The sequence below is a fragment of the Schistocerca americana genome, chromosome 3, assembly GCF_021461395.2.
Source record: "Schistocerca americana isolate TAMUIC-IGC-003095 chromosome 3, iqSchAmer2.1, whole genome shotgun sequence".
In the NCBI taxonomy this organism is placed as follows: Eukaryota; Metazoa; Arthropoda; class Insecta; order Orthoptera; family Acrididae; genus Schistocerca; species Schistocerca americana.
Genome location: NC_060121.1, coordinates 538,922,391 through 538,928,390, shown reverse-complemented (window position 1 = coordinate 538,928,390; position 6,000 = coordinate 538,922,391).

Below are 6,000 nucleotides of genomic sequence, written 5' to 3'. Positions count from 1 at the left end.
TTGGAACATACGAGGGGAAGTCAAATGAAAACTTCAAAAGTGTAATTAAAAATAGACATGTCACGCCAATGCTCTATAAGTTAGTAGTACTGTTACCAATGATGTAAGGTATGCCCTACAGGCGGAAATATACTACATACAAGCGAAACGCAGTGACAATACCAGCTCAAAATGGCTGCCCCGCTTGCAACATGCACCAAGGAAGAACAGTGATCTGTCACACGTTTTCTGAGCAGTAAAGGTGCGAAACCTATTGAAATACACCAGCGAATGGATTTTCAGTACGGTGATGCTTGTCTATGACTGCTGCAAATGTATGAGTGGAGTAGGAAGTTCGGAAACGGCGTGTCTTCTGTGACACTGCGTTGTGACACCAGAATCTGCCGCAGCAGTTGAAACCACTGTCGTGAAAAATCGTCAAGCGATAGTGGATGAAATAGCCACAAATCTGAACATTAGTCATGGCTCAGCACATCGCGTCATTCATGAAGTGCCTCAGTTTCGCAAATTGTCTGCAAGATGGGCGCCACAACGACTCCCTCTAGAACTGACACCTGTGAGGAACTTCTGTGTGACTTTGAACCAGAAGGTGGTGACTTTTTTGCGAGGATCGTTACAGGAGATGACACCTGAGCACACTATGACGAATCCGAAACAAAAAGAGCAAGCAGGGAATGGCGCCATTCCTCATCGACAGAACCCAAGAAGTTCCGGACGCAGCCAGCTGCGGGGAAAGTTTTGCTGAGTCGCTTTTGGGATGAACAAGGCGTTATCTTCGAACACTACACAACTAGAAGAAATACCATCAGCAATGCGACATATTGCAATATCTTAAAAAATCAACTTCGGCCTGCAGTAAGATCAAAGCGACGTGGCCTTCTGACAACAGCTGTCATTTTGCAACATTGGACTGCTCGGTCTCATTCTGCCCGTGCAACACTAGCAACGATCGATGACCTACACTCTTGATAATCTGCCGCATTCGCCATGCTCATCAGAGCTCTCACCGAGTGATTCTCACATGTCTGAACAACTGACAAGGCGATGACGGAAATTTCGTTTCGATGAAATGGTTCAGAAGGCGGTGCACGACTGGCTGCGCACACGACCAAAAGATTTTTTTTTTTTCCAGAGGAACCTGTACACTTTCTTCATAGTAAAGACAGTGTGTTGAACGACGGGAAGACTAAGTCGAGAAATGATACACCTGTGTTCCACTTTTGTTCAATAAAAAAGCAAAAAGTATTTAAGGTTTCCATTTGACTCCACCACGTATTCTGAGATTAAATGTAATGAGGTAGATCGGAATGGTCTCCTCCATGCCAGCCAGCATGGATTCCGAAAACGTGGATCCTGAGAAACCCAGCTCGCTCTATTCTGACATGACATCCTAAAAAGGCTTCAAGGCAGTTTCGTGGATTCAGTATTTGTTGACTTACGAAAGTGATCTGTTGTTGTTGTTGTGGTCTTCAGTCCTGAGACTGGTTTGATGCAGCTCTCCATGCTACTCTATCCTGTGCAAGCTTCTTCACCTCCCAGTACCTACTGCAACCTACATCCTTCTGAATCTGCTTAGCGTATTGATCTCTTGGTCTCCCTCTACGATTTTTACCCTCCACGCTGCCCTCCAGTGCTAAATTTGTGATCTCTTGATGCCTCAAAACATGTCCTGCCAACCGATCCCTTCTTCTAGTCAAGTTGTGCCACAAACTTCTCTTCTCCCCAATCCTATCCAATGCCTCCTCGTTAGTTACGTGATCTACCCACCTTATCTTCAGCATTCTTCTGTAGCACCACATTTCGAAAGCTTCTATTCTCTTCTTGTCCAAACTGGTTATCGTCCATGTTTCACTTCCATACATGGCTACACTCCATACAAATACTTTCAGAAACGACTTCCTCACACTTAAATCTCTACTCGATGTTAACAAATTTCTTTTCTTCAGAAACGATTTCCTTGCCATTGCCAGTCTACATTTTATATCCTCTCTACATCGACCATCATCAGTTATTTTACTCCCTAAATAGCAAAACTCCTTTACTACTTTAAGTGTCTCATTTCCTAATCTAATCCCCTCAGCATCACCCGATTTAATTTGACTACATTCCATTATCCTCGTTTTGCTTTTGTTGATGTTCATCTTATATCCTCCTTTCAAGACACTGTCCATTCCGTTCAACTGCTCTTCCAAGTCCTTTTCTGTCTCTGACAGAATTACAATGTCATAGGCGAACCTCAAAGTTTTTACTTCTACTCCATGAATTTTAATACCTACTCCGAATTTTTCTTTTGTTTCCTTTACTGCTTGCTCAATATACAGATTGAATAACATTGGGGAGAGGCTACAACCCTGTCTCACTCTTTTCCCAAACACTGCTTCCCTTTCATGCCCCTCGACTCTTATAACTGCCATTTCTGTACAAATTGTAAATAGCCTTTCGCTCCCTGTATGTGACCCCTGCCACCTTCAGAATTTGAAAGAGAGTATTCCAGTTAACGTTGTCAAAAGCTTTCTCTAAGTCTACAAATGCTAGAAACGTAGGTTTGCCTTTTCTTAATCTTTCTTCTAAGATAAGTCGTAAGGTTAGTATTGCCTCACGTGTTCCAACATTTCTACGGAATCCAAACTGATCTTCCCCGAGGTCCGCTTCTACTAGTTTTTCCATTCGTCTGTAAAGAATTCGCGTTAGTATTTTGCAGCTGTGACTTATTAAACTGATAGTTCGGTAATTTTCACATCTGTCAACACCTGCTTTCTTTGGGATTGGAATTTATTATATTCTTCTTGAAGTCTGTGGGTATTTCGCCTGTCTCATACATCTTGCTCACCAGATGGTAGAGTTTTGTCATGACTGGCTCTCCCAAGGCCATCAGTAGTTCTAATGGAATGTTGTCTACTCCCGGGGCCTTGTTTCGACTCAGGTCTTTCAGTGCTCTGTCAAACTCTTCACGCAGTATCTTATCTCCCATTTCATCTTCATCTACATCCTCTTCCATTTCCATAATATTGTCCTCAAGTACATCGCCCTTGTATAAACCCTCTATATACTCCTTCCACCTTTCTGCCTTCCCTTCTTTGCTTAGAACTGGGTTGCCATCTGAGCTCTTGATATCCATACAAGTGGTTCTCTTCTCTCCAAAGGTCTCTTTAATTTTCCTGTAGGCAGTATCTATCTTACCCCTAGTGAGACAAGCCTCTACATCCTTACATTTGTCCTCTAGTGATCTATATAAAGTTAAATCCAGGAACTTAGAAACATAATTTTATGCGCACAACATTTCATTCCATTTGGAAGTTGTTGTCACTGATGGGGGTGGGTATTAGGTGATGTATCGTTGAATGAAAGGCAGCATGTTTATGGATCAATGAATGTTGAGAATTGGCAAGTATTACAATATCTGTGGTAATATGTTTCCTACAAATCTTGGAAGTATGAATATTATCATATTATCACTGATGTCTATGGTTAGATCTAAATAATTTATGCAGCTACCCCCCAAATTCTATGGTGAATTTTATACAGTTGTGTTTAGAATTTAGCTGCTTCAGGAATTATTTTAAGTTGTCTGGTAGTACGAGTACCAGTCCATAACCACAACACATCATCAACATAACTAAACTAATAACCATTCTTGGAAGAGAGTGGATTATTTTCCTAAATATAGACTTGAGCCCCATTTGTTGTGCTCTTGACGTGGTGAGTCAAGTACAGGACCAAGAAGAGAGTGCACGTGTAGTTTCCGCTTTTTGTGGGATATTACCCGATTCCGCACTTAATACTGGTTTTTGAAACTTTTTAACTAGGCTTTTGTGAGATATATGGCTTCTATCCTCAGGTGTATCCCAATTTAGTTTCTTCAGCACCTCCGTGAGGCTCTCACACGCATCAAACAAACCTGTGACCACTCGTGCTGCGCTTCCATCACCTTTTAGTTATATTAGGTATTGGTTGCACACGCACCGTCAATATTCTAGGATGTGTCGCACGAGTGATTTGTGAGCAATCTCCTTTATAAACTTAATGCGTTTCCCTATTATTCTACCAATAAATCTGTCTGCCACCTGCTTTAATACTACTAAGGCTGTGTACTAGCAGCATTTCATATTCCTACAAACTGTTACACCCAGGTAGCATTATGAGTTGGCTTATTCCAAGTGTGACTCTTTGATATTGTAGTTGCAGGTTACTATGGTTTTTTCGTATTGTGGTGTGCACATTTTTGTCTGACTTTGTAAACGCGATTCCTACGGGAGCGATACGTAGGGGGTTGTCCATGAAGATTTCAGCAAGGACAGGACTGAGATCAGATAGGTAGATCATGCAACTGCCATTGAAACGGAAATAATTTTGTGTTAGGCACGTTGGTGCAGTCATCTGAGATGCCCGATTTATCAGCTAGGTCTGTGAGAATGTTTAGACACTCCTGATCAGGCGGGCAATAAATGGTGCACAGTTCCCTGTTTAAAAAAAAAGTTTCATTGAATGTAGCCAGGAAGCTTAAATCCAGGAACTTAAAAACATCACTTTTTGTGCACAACACTGTTGGACACATTTTGACCAGTGGTAACGACAGCACTCCAGTGTTAGAAAAGAGTGGAATATATAAAGTCACTTGTAATTGCGGCCAACTATGTGTAGGTCAGTCTGACATGTCAATATGTACCCTCCTGAAGGAACACCACAGAAGTTGGAAACTTAGAAATGAATATTCTGCTTTTGCAGACTATCTGCTTAAAGAAGCTCATAGTTGAAAGTTGAAACATCAACTATTACTTCACATCCACAAAGCAAGCAAGATGAAGTATTTCGAAATAATGGATATTAATAAACGTATGTCCATCTGCCCAATCTTAGTACTGACTGACCAGACTCTGTTCCTTTACTCGCCACTTCTAACGGCAGGTACTAGTCATAATTCCATCTAGGCCCTATGTTGTAAACTACACCTCTTACTGATATGACCCATTTTTCAGTTATTTCACTTACTATAATTTCTCTTGTGATGAAAAAATTTACTTTATTTAATCACAGCTGCTTCACTTACCTGTTTTATCTCACTAGTATATCTTATCTGTTTGTAATTTATGTCCTATTAAATACGAGATTATTTTGTTCAGCCACATCCTTGGAACGTGTCACCAAAGTTTATAGTTCAAGTTATGTTCTTCTATGGACTATTGCTGTAACTTGTGTTTAGCTCATTAGTTAATTTGCCACATATTGTATCTTAGTTAAATGATCTCTCATTGCATCTACACTGAAATAATTCCTCTCGTTTTATTCCTCAATCTAACATTAACGTTCTTCATATCTGGTATCGGAGATACTCTGTAAATGCACTGGTTATAATTTTGATCCTACAAAATTTCACTGCACCATATATTTATCTTTGTACCTGATATGGCGTAACAGCCGAAAACCGGTTTGTAAAACAAATAATGAATATTGTTGAATATTACACCAGTGTTGTGTGTGTTTTCATTCCAAATGTATAAAATATTGTACGAAGAACCGGCGGAACAGTGAATCAATGCATGTAACTTATTCTATTCGTCCTAATAATTTTACCGTGAGAACTGAGGAAAATAAAACACGAACTTCTGGAATCTACGACTGTGAAATCAGGCTATGATATGAGCATATTCAAACAAAGACCGCCTGTGTACTTTGGGAGAGCAGTTAACCTTAAGGACTTGGCAAGGAAATCAAGGGAAATAAAAATTGACATTGAAAGAGACAGGATTTGAAAATGATTCAAATGACTCTAAGCACTATCGAACTTAATATATGAGGCCTTCAGTCCCCTACACTTAGATCTACTTAAACCTAAGTAACCTAAGGACATGACACACATCCATGCCCGAGACAGGATTCGAACCTGAGACCGTAGCAGCAGCGCGGTTCCGGACTGAAGCGCCTAGAACCGCTCGTTCACAGAAGCCAGCTGACAGGATTTGACAGAGGTTTGTTGTGGTAATAGAACTACTCCTGAGAACT